The sequence below is a fragment of the Eleutherodactylus coqui genome, chromosome 1 (genome assembly GCF_035609145.1).
Source record: "Eleutherodactylus coqui strain aEleCoq1 chromosome 1, aEleCoq1.hap1, whole genome shotgun sequence".
In the NCBI taxonomy this organism is placed as follows: domain Eukaryota; kingdom Metazoa; phylum Chordata; class Amphibia; order Anura; family Eleutherodactylidae; genus Eleutherodactylus; species Eleutherodactylus coqui.
This window is the reverse complement of record NC_089837.1, coordinates 209,074,680-209,098,812: the sequence shown is the minus strand read 5'-3', so window position 1 is coordinate 209,098,812 and position 24,133 is coordinate 209,074,680. Positions and strand designations below refer to the sequence as shown.

Below are 24,133 nucleotides of genomic sequence, written 5' to 3'. Positions count from 1 at the left end.
TGGTCACATGATCACCGTTATCCAACCATCGGATAACGGTGATCACAGAGAGTTAAAAAGTGTAAAAAAAAAAGTTTAAAAAGTTAAAGTTTCATCTCCGTCTAACGGATTGATCTGTGAGGGGAGATGTAATTACATACCCAAGGTCCTTGGATTTGTCCCCCGATGGGATTTTTATCCATGGACCTGACCCCGGCTTCAGTGCATGCGCCTGTCAGCATTATGGCGGACACATGCGCAAAAGTCAAGGATTGCCAGGGAAATTTAAAATCTCCCTGCTCCTAGCTACCAGAGGTAGCCGAGAGCCTGGAGATGTCACGGGGATCAAATTGCGATCATTTAAAAGTTTTTTAAAAAGGTGAAGTAAGTTTCATCTCCCCTCACTGATGCAATTAGTGCGAGGAGATGAAACATCTCACCGGAGGCCTCCGCATTTGAATCCCGATACGATCATCCTCCATGGACCTTTCCGGCTTCTGCACATACGCCCCCCGGCAAACTGCCGGACACATTCGCAGGAGCCGCGGAGCCCAGGAAATTTCAAATCTCCTTGCTCCCGGCAACCCACGGTCACGAAGTGCCTGGAGCAGTGCTGTTGGCCTCGTGGAGCGGTCCCCAGTCACTTGATAAAAAAGTAGAGATCTACCATTAGGCCGGGCTCACATGACTGGATAGAAATTGCAAATTCCACATGCGTTTGATCAGCGGTAATACGCAGAACAATCAAATGTATTGGACTGCACAATTCCGCTCAAATTAGCAGGTCCAAATTATGTAATCACTTGCAGAAAACAGAACGCAGCATGTTCTATTTTACTGCGGATATCCGCGACATAGAGCTCATTGTGCTCCATGGTCGCGGATATACCCGCTGCCTATACGCAACTACATTGTGTACGGGTTGCAGGTACCCGCATCATTGCTAAGCGGCGGCGCGGGAAATATAAGCAAATAAAGGTGTACTGCGCATGACCGCCTGTGTGAGGACGCAGTTATGCGCAGTACACGGACATATGCAGGGCCACGGCCGGGCTCAAAGCTGGGATCCACTGCAGGCCTCCGTAAGCAGATTCCACATACGGCCGTGTGAGTCCGGCATTATTCGGACCGCTACCTGTAATACGTAATTTACAAGAAGATCCAGGAACGCTCGCCTTCCTGCAGTTCCAGGAGCAGCCTGCTGAGCACCTTCTATGTGAGACTGCCGCACCTCAGCAAGATTATAAAGCCTCACAGAGCGCCACTTTTTACACCCCATCCTTGCCGCTGAGGTCAAGAAGTACCCCCCAAAAAGTATGGGAGCAGGAGGGATACCCGGTTTAATTGCCCCATGTGCCCATCCCAACCTGCCTCTGTAATTACCCCCTGTCTTTGGACATACCATGCAGCTTACATTATTAGTTTTATCTAAGATTTTGGGAATGGCAAAAAATGGAGATGGGGGGATTATTTTTAGGGAGTCCATTTTTTTTCTGGAGGCATTTTTTGGTGGAGGCATTTTAAACCCCTTCTCGTTCCAGGGTATAAGTTTACGTCCTGGCAGCAGGGTACTTACTGCAACAAGGCGTAAACTTACGTCCTTGGGATAGCGTGAGATCCTAAGCAATCTGCACTATCCGGCAGCTGCAACAGCGGGGTTGCATCAGAGATGCGCCCCTGGCTGTTAACCCTTTCCCTGACGCGATCTATGTAGATCGTGGCATGGGAAGGGTTCACAGAGGGAGCGCGCTCCCTTTGTGAAGTTGCCGGGCTCTCGCGATATAATCGCAAAGAGCCTGGCTGGTTGCCATGGCAACAGGACACCAGATACCAGCGCCCCGTATTGCCAGTGCCTGTGATCCCTGTCCTCAGCCAAAAAACGCAGTGTGGTTTAGAACCTTGTTCCATTTTGCCTCTGGGATCTGATCTAGTTTGGTGCTGATCACCAGCAGAGGGATCTGGTTGCTTGCAAACTGCTCCCGGACATAGTCCCCGTTGGTCACAGCATCCCTGTTGGCTGCAGATCTCGATTCAAAGCTTCTAAGGACCAGCGGTACATGTTATGAGATGTCTTCTTGTTTGTGAGATCATGAACGAGGACAATACCGTTAACACCATTGTAGAACACTGCTCTGGTGCTTTTCATGCTGCATGCACTTCGAACCGACCCTCCAACGTCCCACAACTCAATATAAAGTGTATTTTCCTACGGGGACCCCTCCCGATACTCATGAAGCCGGACATCCACAAAACAGCTAACAGTCTATGATGGGTTTCCCAGGACTTGGTAATGACATAGCAAATAGACCAAAGACGATTTTCCAAAACCTGAGTTACCTAGCACCAGCTATTGCAATCATTTTTAACCCCTTAGTGACCAGCCCATAGTGCCTTTACGTCCTAGCTAAGTGGACTTTAATCCCTGAGAACGTAAAAACATGCATCCTGCAGGGATTAAAGCCCCGTGGGCTATGGACGTGACAGCTCCATGCTGTCGGTGCCCGGAGGTACCACAGAAGGCCAGGAGCCCCGGCAAATTTGAAGCTCTGGGCTCCCAGCTCCTGAAGGTAGCCAGGAGGAAGGAGATGGCATTGGGGACCGCTGTGATCATGGAAAAGTGAAAAAAAAAGTTTTAAAAAGTTAAAGTTTCACCTCCTCCCCTCGTAGATCAGATCCATGAGGGGAGGTGGAAATACTCACCCTCTTCTTCCATGATGTTCCCCCGCGATCAGGGCCTACCACGGGCTTCTGCACATGTGCCAATGTGGCGTGCATGCGCAGAAGGCTGGAAAGCCCGGCCAATTCAAAATCTCCCTGCACCCAGTTGTCAAAGATCTTTATCCATGGACCTGACCCCGACTTCAGCGCATGCGCCTGTCAGCATTATGGCGGACGCATAGGCAAAAGTCAAGGATTGCCAGGGAAATTTAAAATCTCCCTGCTCCTAGCTACTAAAGGTAGCTGAGAGCCCGGAGATGTCACGGGGAGCCGCGATATGCGGTTACTAGTCACGTGATCACCGGTATCAAATTGCGATCATATAAAAGTTTTTTAAAAAGATGAAGTTTCATCTCCCCTCACTGATGCAATTGGGGCGAGGAGATGAAACATCTGCATTTGCATTAGAATCCCGATACGATCATCCTCCATGGACCTTTCCAGCTTCTGCACATACGCCCCCCTGCAAAATGTTGGACACATTCGCAGGAGCCGCTGAGCCCAGGAAATTTCAAATCTCTTTGCTCCAAGCAACCAACAGTCACGAAGTGCCTGGAGCAGTGCTGTTGGCCTCGTGGAGCGGTCCCCAGTCACTTGATAAAAAAAGTAGAGCTCTACCATTAGGCCGGGCTCACATGACTGGATAGAAATTGCGAATTCCACATGCGTTTGATCAGCGGTAATACATAGATCAATCAAATGTATTGGATTGCACAATTCCGCTCAAATTAGCGAGTCCGAATTACGTAATCACTTACAGAAAACAGAACGCAGCATGTTCTATTTTACTGCGGATATCCGTGACACAGAGCCCATTGTGCTCCATGGTCGCGGATATACCCGCTGCCTACACGCAACTACATTGTGTACGGGTTGCAGGTACCCGCATCATTGCTAAGCGTTGGCGCGGGAAATATAAGCAAATAAAGGTGTACTGCGCATGACCGCCTGTGTAAGGACGCAGTTATGCGCAGTACACGGACATATGCAGGGCCACGGCCGGGCTCAAAGCTGGGATCCACTGCAGGCCTCCGTAAGCAGATTCCACATACGGCCGTGTGAGTCCGGCATTATTCGGACCGCTACCTGTAATACGTAATTTACAAGAAGATCCAGAAACGCTCGCCTTCCTGCAGTTCCAGGAGCAGCCTGCTGAGCACCTTCTGTGTGAGACAGCCGCACCTCAGCAAGATTATGAAGCCTCACACAGCGCCACTTTTTACACCCCATCCTTGCCGCTGAGGTCAAGAAGTACCCCCCAAAAAGTATGGGAGCAGATGGGATACCCGGTTTAATTGCCCCATGTGCCCATCCCAACCTGCCTCTGTAATTAACCCTGTCTTCAGACATACCAAGCAGTTTACATTATTACTTTTATTTAAGATTTAAAGAATGGGAAAAAATGGAGATGGGGGGGATTATTTTTAGGGAGTCAATTTTTTTCTGCACAAGTGGGCAATGGGGCCTAGAATTTATTCAGTTGTGCCCTGAAATCCAACGGGTATTCCCTCCATTATAGGCCTAGCCATGTGTCCTATAAGTAGATTGGGGCTACAGTGGGTATGTTTCTGAACACAGGACAAACAGGGGTATCCATTTTGGGGTGCAAGTCTTCATTCACATATTTGCTGTACATTGTTTTTAAAATGACACAGTTGCCAAAAAACTAAAAAATCGTAATTATTTCCTTCTGCTTTGCTTAGATTCATTCAAAAACTGAGAGTTAAAAATACGCAGTACACCCCTACAGGAATTCATTAAGGGGTCTAGTTTTCTAAATTAGGTCATTTGCGGGGGTTCTTTATCGTTTTGGCCGCTCAAGGGCTCTACAAGTGGGCAATGCGGCCTGGAATTTATTCAGTTGCACCCTGAAATCCAACGGCTGTTCCCTGCATTATAGGCCTCGCCATGTGTCCTGTAAGTAGATTAGGGCCACAATGGGTATGTTTCTGAACACAGGACAAACAGGGGTATCCATTTTGAGGTGCAAGTCTTCATTTTTATGTGTGCTGTACAAAAAAACAGTTTTTAAATTGACACAATTGCCAAAAGAATCAAAATCAGAGTCAGAGTCAGAGTCAGGGACGATGGGCCGCCCAGGGTTCTTTTTTTAATTTTTATGTATTTTAGACAGGGTATATATTATCGGTGTTTTAAAGTATGCAACATCCAGATAATTAGCAAGAGTCTGATCAATGACTCCTTCAACCAAGGCTTCATTGAAAAGGATGCGTAATTGTTTTTGAAAACACTCTGTCGGATTTCTATCTAGACTCTCATACACTTTTTCCTCTCCCAGTTGATGAAGAATCTCCTGCTCATATTGTGTGGTATTCATCAAAACCACAGCACCCCCTTATCTGCAGCCCTTATCGTTATAAGAATATAAGCTGCGATACGAGGCACAGCCACTATGCAATGTACAGTGCTGTGCCTTGTATGGACTGAAGTGACATGATTCTCACCCGAGCACTGCTGTCACTTCAATTAGCTGATCTGTGGGGATTCTGAGTGGCGGATCCTTTCTGATAAACTGTTGATCGCCTATCCTGAGGATGTTATCAATAGTTATGGCCCGGAAAACCACTTTTATCAACAAGCAATGAAGTGATTGGGGACAGCAGAGAAGCTGTAAGCAACATGCAATCAGCTTTTCATTGGCTGATAACATGTAGTTTTCAGTCAGCAGATATTGGAATATAGATGATAAACTCCTAAGGGAGAGAGAAGTAGAAAGTTGTATACTGTTACAATGTGTGTAATAAAACTGTTTATTGTGTAGATAAAAGTACATTCACATGTACACTTTATTAATCATCATCGTGGTGTGGTGTTACCATACGGCAGTGGTGGCGAACCTATGGCACGCGTGCCAAAGGCGGTGCGCAGAGCCCTACCTGCTGGTAAACGCCGCCGTCAGACGTTCATCACGGCAGTGAATACCGGCAGCCGTGGCTCCCCTGCAGGTATTCACTCACCTGCGCTGCTAGCTGTGCTGATCCAGGTGCACATTGTGATTTCAGTTTCCTCTTAGGTTCCGTGAGAGCAGGGAGAGGAGGCGTCCAGCAGCACACTGACGACACAGTGTGCACCTGGGATGAGCGCTGCTAGCAGCGCCAAGCAGAGGAGTGGCGGTGCTTCCACGAGGAGGAGGGGGTAAGTATATGGGTCTCAGGGGGGCACCATTACTACTGGGGGCTGCAGTGGGATGTCACTATTACTACTGGGGGCCGCTGTGGGATTTCATTATTACTACTGGGGCCGCTGTGGGATGTCACTATTACCGCTGGGGTCACTGTTAGATGTCATTATTACTACTGGGGCCACTGTGCAATGTCACTATAACCACTAGTGCCACTGTGGGATGTCACTATTACCGCTGGGGTCACTGTTAGATGTCTTTATTACTACTGAAAATCACAGAGACAAAGGGGTCCTTTAGACTTGAAATCAAAATTCACTGAAAAGCACCCAAAAATTGATGAATTTATTTATAGTGTTATTAAAATATAACTTTTATTACAAATTTTCATTTAAAACAAAATGTGACACACTACCTATAACTCAGCACACACCGGGGACTAGACAGACACTAGAAAAACAAACAAAGAACAGAAAAAAGGGGACAGACAAGGAAACTAAAGGGATAAAGTGTGTTTCAGACACTATGTCAAGAGATCATACGTTTTTTCTTTCCTCATAAGTTGCCACTGGTTGGTGATTCTCATACGTTGGTATTCACCAATTTGAGACCTCCAGTGGCCTATGCTTTTAGGGGCTTGTTCTGATGATTAGCATACAATCCTCCAAGGGACAGTTAACACTTATATTGCCTCTATGTGAAGGACCATTGTCCCAATCTCATTGTTACTGTCTCATAATAAATCGGAGACGATGGTTAATTATATCCCTTTAAATCCAATAGTGATATCTGTATATATCTCATCTGAGGGCTGAATACCATCAGCAATTGTGTCACTTCAATCACTACGTGACCAATTTATCATCCAAAGGCTGAATATGATCAATAATTATGTCACTTTTCACTTTTTTTTCCGTTCTTTGTTTGTTTTTTTAGTGTCTGTCTAGTCCCCGGTGTGTGCTGAGTTATAGGTAGTGTGTTACATTTTATTTTAAATGAAAATTTGTAAAAAAAAGTTATATTTTAATAACACTATAAATAAATTCATCAATTTTTGGGTGCTTTTCAGTGAATTTTCATTATTACTACTGGGGCCACTGTGCAGTGTCACTATAACCACTAGTGCCGCTGTGGGATGTCACTATTACCAGTGGGGCCACTGTAGGATGTCATTATAATCGCTGGGGTCACTGTGGGTTGCACTATTACCACTGGGGCCACTGTGGGGGACACTATTACAGCTGGGCCGCCATGGGGGTCACTATTACTGCTGGGGTATGTTTACACGTGGCGATAATTAACGTGCGAATTCTGCAGTATTTCTGCATCCAAAACATTGTCAAAATCTGCACACTTTCTATTTTGAAGCAGCCCTGTCCTTTTTATAACGACGGAGGTAAAAATCATACATCGTGATAAGCCCCGCCCCCTGAACTGTTGGCACTTTGCAATAAATAAGTGTGTTTTGGGATGCAGTTTGGGCACTCAGTCTCTAAAAGGTTTGTCATCACTGTCATAGGGTATGGAAGTAGCCATAGCCTGGTTGTTACAGTCAGTGGGAAACCAAAATAGCAGGGCAGCTTGGGGGTGCATGTGGCACAGAAAGTTGTGTTACCTATATTTTTCTAGCAAAGTCTATATTTGGATGCCCATTTCCCTCCAGTGTGTAGGAGGGTGATAGACAGAGTACTGAGTATGGAGTTCTTGCAGAGACAGCACAGAGGCATTACAATAAGCAACCTTGGCGATGGGCTGGCTGCAGACGTAGTCCTGAATCCAGAGAGGTAAGCAGAAATTACCTGATATCAGCCTACTTGCTTGTTCAACACCCTATCTCTTGCTGCAGTATAAACCTAGCTTCTTCTAACAGGCTCTTTGGAGTTCTTTAGTACTGTATATTGGACCACATACACTGAATGGCCACTTTCTTAGAAAGACCGATCTAGTAGCGTGTTGAGCCACCTTTGACCTTCAGGCTATGCCAATTCATCATAGCATCCATCCCTACGCATCAGAGGACCCAGCGTGTGCAAGAAAACAGTCACAACACCATTATCCACCTCTACCAGCCTGACACCTAGTAGGAAGGGTTCATCACTCCATGCTGCTTGTGCCTCATTCTGTCCCTCCTATCAGCACGGTGTAACAGTAATCTGGATTCATTTGATCAGGTAATGTTTTTCCACTGCTCAGTGATTCCATTTTGTGCCCTTTTGTCCACTGGAGTCTTGCCTTTCTTCTCCTCCTAGTCAGCAATGGCACTACAACTGGTCATCTGTGGGGGTGTCCCGCCTTGAAGGAGAGCTACAAGACGAAGCAAACATTGCAGCAAGTTTTAACACTCTTTACTTGGCAGCCAATTAGTGGTACAGTCACTGTTAGTTTCACAGACTGTAGTTAAGCAGTGTACAGGAATCAACAGTACGGGCACTTCAACTGGCGTGTGGGTTTCAATAGTACAAACACTTCAGGTAACATGCAGGCTTCAGTGTTGTAACACAGTTTTGTATACTTTATTAATATAACACTTGGCAACACAAGACTGCAGGATTCTGGTAACACTATCGATTTGCCAGTCTTTGCAGAATCAAGTATAGTCTCTCAACTACAGTGAACTCATCGTACTATCACAGTCTAATTTCATATATATACGAGTATACACAGTAAAACCTCTACTAGCATTGACATCTACTAAGGCTGATTTCATGTAAGGCTGTTTTTTTAGCCAAAATTTTTTCTCTACTAACATTGGTTGACTCTAATATCACAGGCATGTGCCGGCCCACGTGACCTTGCTGCTGCACCCATGTGATCTCCTGCTTGGCATCTCCTCCTCCTTCTGCTGCTAGTGCAACCCACCCTTCTCCATCATCAGCGACGTGTAATACACTAGTACAGTACAGTACTGTTAAATTGCTCTCCAATGTAACAGCACAGAGAACACAGTGATAATGCTGAGGACAGATAATGATGTCACCTGCAGTCCTATGTAACAGCACAGAGAACACAGTGATAACACGGAGGACAGATTATGTACTGTAGTACAGCAGATGTAACCTGCAGTGCTATGTAACAGCACAGAGAACACAGTGATAACGTTGAGGACAGATAATGATGTCACCTGAAGTCCTATGTAACAGCACAGAGAATACAGTGATAACGCTGAGAACAGATGATATACTGTAGTACAGCAGATGTCACTTGCAGTCCTATGTAACAGCACAGAGAACACAGTGATAACGCTGAGGACAGATAATGTCACCTGCAATGGCCTGTATCGGTGGTCTATTTATGAAAAATGATTACGAGGCGATCTCCCTCCATACATCGCAGGCACGGGCTGTTTCTTACAGCCGACACCAAGTAGCAACAGGTGTGATAAACTGCTCATCGGAGCAGTTAATCAATTCTGACAGCAGCATTTAAATCCCCTGAACATCATCCCGTACGGCCCCCTACGATGAAGTCGGAGGGAGTCGTGCGGGTGTCATGGCAGCCTCGGCCTTCTGAAAGGCCTCAGGGCTGTCATGGCAGAATGCCTATCATTGTAAATCCAATAATTCATTCTAGACATTCCAAAAAACACACCAAGCCACATCTTTCTAAAGCATTTAGCGCTGCTTTTCCAGCACTAAACGCTGTACAACGCTCCCATTCATTTCAATGAGGCTGTTCACACAAGTTTTTGGTCACTCTGTTTCCACAAAAAAAATTCAATAAAAAGCGAACAAAAAGTGGTATGTATTCCAAAATGGTACCAACGCAAACTACAGGATGTCCTGCAGAAAATGAGCCATCGCACAACTATGTCAGCAGAAAAATAAAAAAGTTATTGCGCACAGAAGATGGCGGCAGAAAATGATTATTAAAAAAATTAAAAGTCGTTGAAAAAAATACAAGTAGTACAACAAAGGCAAGAAATATATGTTTGGTATCGTAGTAATCGCACTGACCCATAGAATAAAGTTATCATGTCATTTTTGTTGCAGTTTGTGCGCCGTAGAAATAAGACGTACCAATTTGATTTTTTCTTTATTTCTCTCCACTTAGAATTTTTTTTTACGTTTTTCCAGTACATTATGTGGTACATTAACTAATACCATTGAAAAATACAACTCGGCCCGCAAAAACAAACCCTCATACAGCTACATCGATGTATAAATAAAGGAGTTACGATTTTATTAAAAGGGGGGAGGAAAAAACGAAAATAAAAAAAAAACTAAAAAGCTTTGTCACTAAGGGGTTAACACTTACCATACCTACTTTACATTGCAATCATTTTATTTTATTTTTTTAATAGGCTTCTGTAGAAAAGAGAGTACCAGTCATTAAACAGTTAATTATGGGTGACTTCAAGTGGATGAGGCCTTGGTGATAAACACCTGCAGTAACCACGGCAACTGTGCTGATGTCATCCACAGCTAGGCCTATGTCATAAAGAGCCTATCCAAGAAAACTCCATGACGGAAGGGGATACGGCCAGATGCAGCGTGGTGCTTGGTGTGTCTGGAGACCTGGAGCTTCACCATCTGTGAGGGAGGAGGGGACACCCGCCTAGCCAGCCAGATCAGCCATATTTACCTAGCCAGCCCGATCAGCCATAACTGCGCAGCCAGCCAGATCATGTCTATTATCCCTAGCGATCCATGGGGTGACAGATGCTGCAGCCAGATCTCCGTCATATCCAGTATCCGCTGCCCGGAGAGGTCACATTTCGATATCTCCATTAGGCATCACACGGGGCCTCTGCTTTGCCCTCGCCTTGTTTACTAATAACTGTCATATGTAATGTTCTGCTATAGGATGTATTACTGTAAGTATGATAAAATGTATCAATTCTGATAAAAGATGCTGTTACATATTGGCATTAACCCCCTAAGCCCAGAGGGAGGGCCGTTCTCCAGCCATGGCTCCCCAGAGGTTTCCTCCACAGGGGGTTTTTCCTCTCCTGAGTGCTGGATGATGACTCTTTGTGAGTCGGGGATGCGCCATTTTCAGTGTCTTCTTATAGCAATTGGTCTGATCTTACATTTGAGACACTGAATAAAAATATAATGTTATTTCAAATAAAATGTTGTCAATTAAACACCAAATGAAAGTGTCTTGTGTATTTGTTTCACAATCTTTGGTTCGGGTGAGGCTGTTTGGGACTCAAGATCCATCACATATGACACAATGATGAAGCCGGACATTTGGTGGAGGCATTTTAAACCCCTTCTCGTTCCAGGGTATAAGTTTACGTCCTGGCAGCTGGGTACTTACTGCAACAAGGCGTAAACGTACGTCCTTGGGATAGCGCGAGATCCTAAGCAATCTCACACTATCCGGCAGCTGCAACAGCGGGGTTGCATCAGAGATGCGCCCCTGGCTGTTAACTCCTTTCCTGCCGCGATCTATGTAGATCGCGGCATGGGAAGGATTCACAGAGGGAGCACGCTCCCTCTGTGAAGTTGCCGGGCTCTCGCGATATAATCGCAAAGAGCCTGGCTGGTTGCCATGGCAACAGGACACCAGCGCCCTGTATTGCCAGTGCCTGTGATCGCTGTCCTCAGCAAAAAAAAACGCAGTGTGGTTTAGAATCTTGTTCCATTTTGCCTCTGGGATCTGATCTAGTTTGGTGCCGATTACCAGCAGAGGGATCTGGTTGCTTGCAAACTGCTCCCGGTCATAGTCCCCGTTGGTCACCAGTACCCCCGTTGGCTGTAGATCTCGATTCAAAGCTTCTAAGCACCAGCGGTACATGTTATGAGATGTCTACTTGTTTGTGAGATCATGAACGAGGACAATACCGTTAACACCATTGTAGAACACGGCTCTGGTGCATTTCATGCTGCATGCACTTCCCAGCGACCCTTCAACATCCCACAACTCAATATAAAATGTCTTCTCCTACGGGGTCCTATTCCAATACTCATGAAGCTGGACATCCGCCGAACAGCTAACAGTCTATGATGGGTTTCCCAGGACTTGGTAATGACACAGCAAATGGACCAAAGACGATTTTCCAAAACCTGAGTTACCTAGCACCAGCTATTGCAATCATTTTTAACCCCTTAGTGGCCAGCCCATAGTGTCTTTACATCCTAGCTAAGTGGGCTTTAATCCCTGAGGACGTAAAACATGCATCCTGCAGGGATTAAAGCCCCGTGGGCTATGGACGTGACAGCTCCATGCTGTCGGTGCCCGGAGGTAGCACAGAAGGCCAGGAGCCCCGGCAAATTTGAAATCTCTGGGCTCCCAGCTCCTGAAGGTAGCCAGGAGGAAGGAGATGGCATCGGGGACCGCCGTGATCATGGAAAAGTGAAAAAAAAAGTTTTAAAAAGTTAAAGTTTCACCTCCTCTCCTCATAGATCAGATCCATGAGGGGAGGTGAAAATACTCACCCCCCTCTTCCATGATGTTCCCATGCGATCAGGGCCTACCACGGGCTTCTGCACATGTGCCAATGTGGCGTGCATGCGCAGAAGGCTGGAGAGCCCGGCAAATTCAAAATCTCCTTGCACCCGGCTGTCAAAGATAGCCGAGTGCAGGGACATGTCACCGGGGACGGCTATATGTGGTTCCTGGTCACATGATCACCGTTATCCAACCATCGGATAACGGTGATCACAGAGAGTTAAAAAGTGTAAAAAAAAAAGTTTAAAAAGTTAAAGTTTCATCTCCGTCTAACGGATTGATCTGTGAGGGGAGATGTAATTACATACCCAAGGTCCTTGGATTTGTCCCCCGATGGGATTTTTATCCATGGACCTGACCCCGGCTTCAGTGCATGCGCCTGTCAGCATTATGGCGGACACATGCGCAAAAGTCAAGGATTGCCAGGGAAATTTAAAATCTCCCTGCTCCTAGCTACCAGAGGTAGCCGAGAGCCTGGAGATGTCACGGGGATCAAATTGCGATCATTTAAAACTTTTTTAAAAAGGTGAAGTTTCATCTCCCCTCACTGATGCAATTAGTGCGAGGAGATGAAACATCTCACCGGAGGCCTCCGCATTTGAATCCCGATACGATCATCCTCCATGGACCTTTCCGGCTTCTGCACATACGCCCCCCGGCAAACTGCCGGACACATTCGCAGGAGCCGCGGAGCCCAAGAAATTTCAAATCTCTTTGCTCCCAGCAACCAACAGTCACGAAGTGCCTGGAGCAGTGCTGTTGGCCTCGTGGAGCGGTCCCCAGTCACTTGATAAAAAAGTAGAGATCTACCATTAGGCCGGGCTCACATGACTGGATAGAAATTGCGAATTCCACATGCGTTTGATCAGCGGTAATACATAGATCAATCAAATGTATTGGATTGCACAATTCCGCTCAAATTAGCGGGTCCGAATTATGTAATCACTTGCAGAAAACAGAACGCAGCATGTTATATTTTACTGCGGATATCCGTGACACAGAGCCCATTGTGCTTCATGGTCGCGGATATACCTGCTGCCTATACGCAACTACATTGTGTACGGGTTGCAGGTACCCGCATCATTGCTAAGCGTTGGCGCGGGAAATATAAGCAAATATAGGTGTACTGCGCATGACCGCCTGTGTGAGTACACAGTTATGCGCAGTACACGGCCATATGCAGGGCCACGGCCGGGCTCACAGCTGGGATCCACTGCAGGACTCCGTAAGCAGATTCCACATACGGCTGTATGAGTCCGGCATTATTCGGACCGCTACCTGTAATACGTAATTTACAAGAAGATCCAGGAACGTTCGCCTTCCTGCAGTTCCAGGAGCAGCCTGCTGAGCACCTTCTGTGTGAGACAGCCGCACCTCAGCAAGATTATGAAGCCTCACACAGCGCCACTTTTTACACCCCATCCTTGCCGCTGAGGTCAAGAAGTACCCCCCAAAAAGTATGGGAGCAGATGGGATGCCCGGTTTAATTGCCCCATGTGCCCATTCCAACCTGCCTCTGTAATTACCCCTGTCTTCAGACATACCAAGCAGTTTACATTATTACTTTTATTTAAGATTTAAAGAATGGGAAAAAATGGAGATGGGGGGGATTATTTTTAGGGAGTCAATTTTTTTCTGCACAAGTGGGCAATGGGGCCTAGAATTTATTCAGTTGTGCCCTGAAATCCAACGGGTATTCCCTCCATTATAGGCCTAGCCATGTGTCCTATAAGTAGATTGGGGCTACAGTGGGTATGTTTCTGAACACAGGACAAACAGGGGTATCCATTTTGGGGTGCAAGTCTTCATTCATTTATTTGCTGTACATTGTGTTTAAAATGACACAGTTGCCAAAAAACTAAAAAATCGTAATTATTTCCTTCTGCTTTGCTTAGATTCATTCAAAAACTGTGAGTTAAAAATACGCAGTACACCCCTACAGGAATTCATTAAGGGGTCTAGTTTTCTAAATTAGGTCATTTGCGGGGGTTCTTTATTGTTTTGGCCGCTCAAGGGCTCTACAAGTGGGCAATGCGGCCTGGAATTTATTCAGTTGCACCCTGAAATCCAACGGCTGTTCCCTGCATTATAGGCCTCGCCATGTGTCCTGTAAGTAGATTAGGGCCACAATGGGTATGTTTCTGAACACAGGACAAACAGGGGTATCCATTTTGAGGTGCAAGTCTTCATTTTTATGTGTGCTGTACAAAAAAACAGTTTTTAAATTGACACAATTGCCAAAAGAATCAAAATCATACTTTTTTTCCGTGGAGATATTCTCAAACAATGAGTCACAGTCAGGGACGATGGGCCGCCCAGGGTTCTTTTTTTAATTTTTATGTATTTTAGACAGGGTATAAATTATCAGAGTTTTAAAGTATGCAACATCCAGATAATTAGCAAGAGTCTGATCAATGACTCCTTCAACCAAGGCTTCATTGAAAAGGATGCGTAATTGTTTTTGAAAACACTCTGTCGGATTTCTATCTAGACTCTCATACACTTTTTCCTCTCCCAGTTGATGAAGAATCTCCTGCTCATATTGTGTGGTATTCATCAAAACCACAGCACCCCCTTATCTGCAGCCCTTATCGTTATAAGAATATAAGCTGCAATACGAGGCACAGCCACTATGCAATGTACAGTGCTGTGCCTTGTATGGACTGAAGTGACATGATTCTCACCCGAGCACTGCTGTCACTTCAATTAGCTGATCTGTGGGGATTCTGAGTGGCGGATCCTTTCTGATAAACTGTTGATCGCCTATCCTGAGGATGTTATCAATAGTTATGGCCCGGAAAACCACTTTTATCAACAAGCAATGAAGTGATTGGGGACAGCAGAGAAGCTGTAAGCAACATGCAATCAGCTTTTCATTGGCTGATAACATGTAGTTTTCAATCAAAGGCGGTGCGCAGAGCCCTCCCTGCTGGTAAACGCCGTCGTCAGACGTTCATCACGGTAGTGAATACCGGCAGCAGCTGCGGCTCCCCTGCAGGTATTCACTCACCTGCGCTGCTAGCTGTGCTGATCCAGGTGCACATTGTGATTTCAGTTTCCTCTTAGGTTCCGTGAGAGCAGGGAGAGGAGGCGTCCAGCAGCACACTGACGACACAGTGTGCACCTGGGATGAGCGCTGCTAGCAGCGCCAAGCAGAGGAGTGGCGGTGCTTCCACGAGGAGGAGGGGGTAAGTATATGGGTCTCAGGGGGGCACCATTACTACTGGGGGCTGCAGTGGGATGTCACTATTACTACTGGGGGCCGCTGTGGGATCTTATTATTACCACTGGGGCCGCTGTGGGATGTCACTATTACCGCTGGGGTCACTGTTAGATGTCATTATTACTACTGGGGCCACTGTGCAATGTCACTATAACCACTAGTGCCGCTGTGGGAGATCACTATTACTACTGGGGCCACTGTGCAATGTCCCTATAACCACTAGTGCCGCTGTGGGAGATCACTATTACTACTGGGGCCACTGTGCAGTGTCACTATAACCACTAGTGCCCCTGTGGGATGTCACTATTACCAGTGGGGCCACAGTGGGATGTCATTATAATCGCTGGGGTCACTGTGGGTTGCACTATTACCACTGGGGCCACTGTGGGGGACACTATTACAGCTGGGTCGCCATGGGGGTCACTATTACTGCTGGGGTATGTTTACATGTGGCGGTAATTAACGTGCGAATTCAGCAGTATTTCTGCATCCAAAAAGTTGTCAAAATCTGCACACTGTCTATTTTGAAGCAGCCCTGTCCTTTTTATAACGACGGAGGTAAAAATCATACATCGTGATAAGCCCCGCCCCCTGAACTGTTGGCACTTTGCAATAAATAAGTGGGTTTTGGGATGCAGTTTGGGCACTCAGTCTCTAAGGCCTCTTGTCCACGGGGAAAATCAGATCCGCTGCAGATTCTCCATGGAGAATCTGCAGCGGGTCCCTCCTGCCCCGCGGACATGAGCGCTGAAAATAGGAATTTAAAAGCATTTACCCATCCGGAGCGGGCGGGGAAAGCCTTCTCTTCCTCACGGCCGGATCTCCTTTTTCGGCCGGCGGATGAATTCGTCACGCCGGCGGCACGTCGCCGGCACGTCACCGAAGTGCCGCGCGCATGCGCCGGGCACATCCGCCGAGCCGAAGCAACAAAGATCCGGCCGTGAGGAAGCGAAGACCTTCCGCGCCCGCTCCGGTTGAGTAATTCTTTTAAATTCCTATTTTAGGTCTCCCGCGGATCCGGACGGCTTCCATAGGCTTCAATAGAAGCCCGCGGGAGCCGTCCCCGCGGGAGACCCACATGAAAATGGAGCACGGTCCAGATTTTTTCATGCTCCATTTTTTTTTAAATCCCTTTTATTGACCATCCGCGGGTATTTATCTACCCCGCGGGTGGTCAATGCATCCCTATGGGGTGCGGATCCGCGGGCAGAAGAAGAGTTAAAATCCGCTGCGGATTTTAATTCTTATTTTGCCCGTGGACATGAGCCCTAAAAGGTTTGTCATCACTGTCATAGGGTATGGAAGTAGCCATAGCCTGGTTGTTACAGTCAGTGGGAAACCAAAATAGCAGGGCAGCTTGGGGGTGCATGTGGCACAGAAAGTTGTGTTACCTATATTTTTCTAGCAAAGTCTATATTTGGATGCCCATTTCCCTCCAGTGTGTAGGAGGGTGATAGACAGAGTACTGAGTATGGAGTTCTTGCAGAGACAGCACAGAGGCATTACAATAAGCAACCTTGGCGATGGGCTGGCTGCAGACGTAGTCCTGAATCCAGAGAAATCCAGAGAGGTAAGCAGAAATTACCTGATATCAGCCTACTTGCCTGTTCAACACCCTATCTCTTGCTGCAGTATAAACCTGGCTTCTTCTAGCAGGCTCTTTGGAGTTCTTTAGTACTGTATATTGGACCACATACACTGAATGGCCACTTTCTTAGAAAGACCGATCTAGTAGCGTGTTGAGCCACCTTTGACCTTCAGGCTATGCCAATTCATCATAGCATCCATCCCTACGCATCAGAGGACCCAGCGTGTGCAAGAAAACAGTCACAACACCATTATCCACCTCTACCAGCCTGACACCTAGTAGGAAGGGTTCATCACTCCATGCTGCTTGTGCCTCATTCTGTCCCTCCTATCAGCACGGTGCAACAGTAATCTGGATTCATTTGATCAGGTAATGTTTTTCCACTGCTCAGTGATTCCATTTTGTGCCCTTTTGTCCACTGGAGTCTTGCCTTTCTTCTCCTCCTAGTCAGCAATGGCACTACAACTGGTCATCTGTGGGGGTGTCCCGCCTTGAAGGAGAGCTACAAGACGAAGCAAACATTGCAGCAAGTTTTAACACTCTTTACTTGGCAGCCAATTAGTGGTACAGTCACTGTTAGTTTCACAGACTGTAGTTAAGCAGTGTACATGAATCAACAGTACGGGCACTTCAACTGGCGTGTGGGTTTCAATAGTACAAACACTTCAGGTAACATGCAGGCTTCAGTGTTGTAACACAGTTTTGTATACTTTATTAATATAACACTTGGCAACACAAGACTGTAGGATTCTGGTAACACTATCGATTTGCCAGTCTTTGCAGAATCAAGTATAGTCTCTCAACTACAGTGAACTCATCGTACTATCACAGTCTAATTTCATATATATACGAGTATACACAGTAAAACCTCTACTAGCATTGACATCTACTAAGGCCGATTTCAGGTAAGGCTGTTTTTTTAGCCAAAATTTGTTCTCTACTAACATTGGTTGACTCTAATATCACAGGCATGTGCCGGCCCACGTGACCTTGCTGCTGCACCCATGTGATCTCCTGCTTGGCATCTCCTCCTCCTTCTGCTGCTAGTGCAACCCACCCTTCTCCATCATCAGCGACGTGTAATACACTAGTACAGTACAGTACTGTTAAATTGCTCTCCAATGTAACAGCACAGAGAACACAGTGATAATGCTGAGGACAGATAATGATGTCACTTGCAGTCCTATATAACACGACAGAGAACACACAGTGATAACGCTGAGGAAAGAAGATGATGTCACCTGCAGTCCTATGTAACAGCACAGAGAACACAGTGATAACACGGAGGACAGATTATGTACTGTAGTACAGCAGATGTAACCTGCAGTGCTATGTAACAGTACAGAGAACACAGTGATAACGTTGAGGACAGATAATGATGTCACCTGAAGTCCTATGTAACAGCACAGAGAATACAGTGATAACGCTGAGAACAGATGATATACTGTAGTACAGCAGATGTCACTTGCAGTCCTATGTAACAGCACAGAGAACACAGTGATAACGCTGAGGACAGATAATGTCACCTGCAATGGCCTGTATCGGTGGTCTATTTATGAAAAATGATTACGAGGCGATCTCCCTCCATACATCGCAGGCACGGGCTGTTTCTTACAGCCGACACCAAGTAGCAACAGGTGTGATAAACTGCTCATCGGAGCAGTTAATCAATTCTGACAGCAGCATTTAAATCCCCTGAACATCATCCCGTACGGCCCCCTACGATGAAGTCGGAGGGAGTCGTGCGGGTGTCATGGCAGCCTCGGCCTTCTGAAAGGCCTCAGGGCTGTCATGGCAGAATGCCTATCATTGTAAATCCAATAATTCATTCTAGACATTCCAAAAAAACACCAAGCCACATCTTTCTAAAGCATTTAGCGCTGCTTTTCCAGCACTAAACGCTGTACAACGCTCCCATTCATTTCAATGAGGCTGTTCACACAAGTTTTTGGTCACTCTGTTTCCACAAAAAAAATTCAATAAAAAGCGAACAAAAAGTGGTATGTATTCCAAAATGGTACCAACGCAAACTACAGGATGTCCTGCAGAAAATGAGCCATCGCACAACTATGTCAGCAGAAAAATAAAAAAGTTATTGCGCACAGAAGATGGCGGCAGAAAATGATTATTAAAAAAATTAAAAGTCGTTGAAAAAAATACAAGTAGTACAACAAAGGCAAGAAATATATGTTTGGTATCGTAGTAATCGCACTGACCCATAGAATAAAGTTATCATGTCATTTTTGTTGCAGTTTGTGCGCCGTAGAAATAAGACGTACCAATTTGATTTTTTCTTTATTTCTCTCCACTTAGAATTTTTTTTAACGTTTTTCCAGTACATTATATGGTACATTAACTAATACCATTGAAAAATACAACTCGGCCCGCAAAAACAAACCCTCATACAGCTACATCGATGTATAAATAAAGGAGTTACGATTTTATTAAAAGGGGGGAGGAAAAAACGAAAATAAAAAAAAACTAAAAAGCTTTGTCACTAAGGGGTTAACACTTACCATACCTACTTTACATTGCAATCATTTTATTTTATTTTTTTAATAGGCTTCTGTAGAAAAGAGAGTACCAGTCATTAAACAGTTAATTATGGGTGACTTCAAGTGGATGAGGCCTTGGTGATAAACACCTGCAGTAACCACGGCAACTGTGCTGATGTCATCCACAGCTAGGCCTATGTCATAAAGAGCCTATCCAAGAAAACTCCATGACGGAAGGGGATACGGCCAGATGCAGCGTGGTGCTTGGTGTGTCTGGAGACCTGGAGCTTCACCATCTGTGAGGGAGGAGGGGACACCCGCCTAGCCAGCCAGATCAGCCATATTTACCTAGCCAGCCCGATCAGCCATAACTGCGCAGCCAGCCAGATCATGTCTATTATCCCTAGCGATCCATGGGGTGACAGATGCTGCAGCCAGATCTCCGTCATATCCAGTATCCGCTGCCCGGAGAGGTCACATTTGGATATCTCCATTAGGCATCACACGGGGCCTCTGCTTTGCCCTCGCCTTGTTTACTAATAACTGTCATATGTAATGTTCTGTTATAGGATGTATTACTGTAAGTATGATAAAATGTATCAATTCTGATAAAAGATGCTGTTACATATTGGCATTAACCCCTTAAAGGGGTTGTCCCGCGCCGAAACGGGTTTTTTTTTTTTTCAACCCCCCCCCCGTTCGGCGCGAGACAACCCCGATGCAGGGAGGTAAAGAAAGCTCACCGGAGCGCTTACCTGAATCCCCGCGCTCCGGTGACTTCTCTACTCACCGCTGAAGATGGCCTCTTCCTCCGTGGACCGCAGCTCTTCTGTGCGGTCCACTGCCGATTCCAGCCTCCTGATTGGCTGGAATCGGCACGTGACGGGGCGGAGCTACACGGAGCTACACGGAGCCCCATAGAAGACTGCAGAAGACCCGGACTGCGCAAGCGCGGCTAATTTGGCCATCGGAGGGCGAAAATTAGTCGGCACCATGGAGACGAGGACGCCAGCAACGGAACAGGTAAGTATAAAACTTTTTATAACTTCTGCATGGCTCATAATTAATGCACAATGTACATTACAAAGTGCATTATTATGGCCATGCAGAAGTGTATAGACCCACTTGCTGCCTCGGGACAACCCCTTTAAGCCCAGATGGAGGGCCGTCCTCCAGCCATGGCTCCCCAGAGGTTTCCTCCACAGGGGGTTTTTCCTCTCCTGAGTGCTGGATGATGACTCTTTGTGAGTCGGGGATGCGCCATTTTCAGTGTCTTCTTATAGCAATTGGTCTGATCTTACATTTGAGACACTGAATAAAAATATAATGTTATTTCAAATAAAATGTTGTCAATTAAACACCAAATGAAAGTGTCTTGTGTATTTGTTTCACAATCTTTGGTTCGGGTGAGGCTGTTTGGGACTCAAGATCCATCACATATGACACAATGATGAAGCCGGACATTTGGTGGAGGCATTTTAAACCCCTTCTCGTTCCAGGGTATAAGTTTACGTCCTGGCAGCTGGGTACTTACTGCAACAAGGCGTAAACGTACGTCCTTGGGATAGCGCGAGATCCTAAGCAATCTCACACTATCCGGCAGCTGCAACAGCGGGGTTGCATCAGAGATGCGCCCCTGGCTGTTAACTCCTTTCCTGCCGCGATCTATGTAGATCGCGGCATGGGAAGGATTCACAGAGGGAGCACGCTCCCTCTGTGAAGTTGCCGGGCTCTCGCGATATAATCGCAAAGAGCCTGGCTGGTTGCCATGGCAACAGGACACCAGCGCCCTGTATTGCCAGTGCCTGTGATCGCTGTCCTCAGCAAAAAAAAACGCAGTGTGGTTTAGAATCTTGTTCCATTTTGCCTCTGGGATCTGATCTAGTTTGGTGCCGATTACCAGCAGAGGGATCTGGTTGCTTGCAAACTGCTCCCGGTCATAGTCCCCGTTGGTCACCAGTACCCCCGTTGGCTGTAGATCTCGATTCAAAGCTTCTAAGCACCAGCGGTACATGTTATGAGATGTCTACTTGTTTGTGAGATCATGAACGAGGACAATACCGTTAACACCATTGTAGAACACGGCTCTGGTGCATTTCATGCTGCATGCACTTCCCAGCGACCCTTCAACATCCCACAACTCAATATAAAATGTCTTCTCCTACGGGGTCCTATTCCAATACTCATGAAGCTGGACATCCGCCGAACAGCTAACAGTCTATGATGGGTTTCCCAGGACTTGGTAATGACACAGCAAATGGACCAAAGACGATTTTCCAAAACCTGAGTTACCTAGCACCAGCTATTGCAATCATTTTTAACCCCTTAGTGGCCAGCCCATAGTGTCTTTACATCCTAGCTAAGTGGGCTTTAATCCCTGAGGACGTAAAACATGCATCCTGCAGGGATTAAAGCCCCGTGGGCTATGGACGTGACAGCTCCATGCTGTCGGTGCCCGGAGGTAGCACAGAAGGCCAGGAGCCCCGGCAAATTTGAAATCTCTGGGCTCCCAGCTCCTGAAGGTAGCCAGGAGGAAGGAGATGGCATCGGGGACCGCCGTGATCATGGAAAAGTGAAAAAAAAAGTTTTAAAAAGTTAAAGTTTCACCTCCTCTCCTCATAGATCAGATCCATGAGGGGAGGTGAAAATACTCACCCCCCTCTTCCATGATGTTCCCATGCGATCAGGGCCTACCACGGGCTTCTGCACATGTGCCAATGTGGCGTGCATGCGCAGAAGGCTGGAGAGCCCGGCAAATTCAAAATCTCCTTGCACCCGGCTGTCAAAGATAGCCGAGTGCAGGGACATGTCACCGGGGACGGCTATATGTGGTTCCTGGTCACATGATCACCGTTATCCAACCATCGGATAACGGTGATCACAGAGAGTTAAAAAGTGTAAAAAAAAAAGTTTAAAAAGTTAAAGTTTCATCTCCGTCTAACGGATTGATCTGTGAGGGGAGATGTAATTACATACCCAAGGTCCTTGGATTTGTCCCCCGATGGGATTTTTATCCATGGACCTGACCCCGGCTTCAGTGCATGCGCCTGTCAGCATTATGGCGGACACATGCGCAAAAGTCAAGGATTGCCAGGGAAATTTAAAATCTCCCTGCTCCTAGCTACCAGAGGTAGCCGAGAGCCTGGAGATGTCACGGGGATCAAATTGCGATCATTTAAAACTTTATTAAAAAGGTGAAGTTTCATCTCCCCTCACTGATGCAATTAGTGCGAGGAGATGAAACATCTCACCGGAGGCCTCCGCATTTGAATCCCGATACGATCATCCTCCATGGACCTTTCCGGCTTCTGCACATACGCCCCCCGGCAAACTGCCGGACACATTCGCAGGAGCCGCGGAGCCCAAGAAATTTCAAATCTCTTTGCTCCCAGCAACCAACAGTCACGAAGTGCCTGGAGCAGTGCTGTTGGCCTCGTGGAGCGGTCCCCAGTCACTTGATAAAAAAGTAGAGATCTACCATTAGGCCGGGCTCACATGACTGGATAGAAATTGCGAATTCCACATGCGTTTGATCAGCGGTAATACATAGATCAATCAAATGTATTGGATTGCACAATTCCGCTCAAATTAGCGGGTCCGAATTATGTAATCACTTGCAGAAAACAGAACGCAGCATGTTATATTTTACTGCGGATATCCGTGACACAGAGCCCATTGTGCTTCATGGTCGCGGATATACCTGCTGCCTATACGCAACTACATTGTGTACGGGTTGCAGGTACCCGCATCATTGCTAAGCGTTGGCGCGGGAAATATAAGCAAATATAGGTGTACTGCGCATGACCGCCTGTGTGAGTACACAGTTATGCGCAGTACACGGCCATATGCAGGGCCACGGCCGGGCTCACAGCTGGGATCCACTGCAGGACTCCGTAAGCAGATTCCACATACGGCTGTATGAGTCCGGCATTATTCGGACCGCTACCTGTAATACGTAATTTACAAGAAGATCCAGGAACGTTCGCCTTCCTGCAGTTCCAGGAGCAGCCTGCTGAGCACCTTCTGTGTGAGACAGCCGCACCTCAGCAAGATTATGAAGCCTCACACAGCGCCACTTTTTACACCCCATCCTTGCCGCTGAGGTCAAGAAGTACCCCCCAAAAAGTATGGGAGCAGATGGGATGCCCGGTTTAATTGCCCCATGTGCCCATTCCAACCTGCCTCTGTAATTACCCCTGTCTTCAGACATACCAAGCAGTTTACATTATTACTTTTATTTAAGATTTAAAGAATGGGAAAAAATGGAGATGGGGGGGATTATTTTTAGGGAGTCAATTTTTTTCTGCACAAGTGGGCAATGGGGCCTAGAATTTATTCAGTTGTGCCCTGAAATCCAACGGGTATTCCCTCCATTATAGGCCTAGCCATGTGTCCTATAAGTAGATTGGGGCTACAGTGGGTATGTTTCTGAACACAGGACAAACAGGGGTATCCATTTTGGGGTGCAAGTCTTCATTCATTTATTTGCTGTACATTGTGTTTAAAATGACACAGTTGCCAAAAAACTAAAAAATCGTAATTATTTCCTTCTGCTTTGCTTAGATTCATTCAAAAACTGTGAGTTAAAAATA

The 24,133-nt window shown here is 46.4% G+C and overlaps 1 protein-coding gene and 3 pseudogenes across 1 annotated transcript in view; 1 reads left to right on the top strand and 3 right to left on the bottom strand.

Annotated features, from left to right (window-relative positions):
• ADAT2 (adenosine deaminase tRNA specific 2) overlaps positions 1-24,133 on the top strand; it is a 628,714-nt gene that overhangs the window by 64,868 nt on the left and 539,713 nt on the right. The window lies entirely within an intron of this gene.
• LOC136576924 (rab-like protein 3) lies at positions 1,848-3,318 on the bottom strand (annotated as a pseudogene).
• Positions 7,475-12,375, bottom strand: LOC136576853 (rab-like protein 3 pseudogene; annotated as a pseudogene).
• Positions 16,870-22,349, bottom strand: LOC136576773 (rab-like protein 3 pseudogene; annotated as a pseudogene).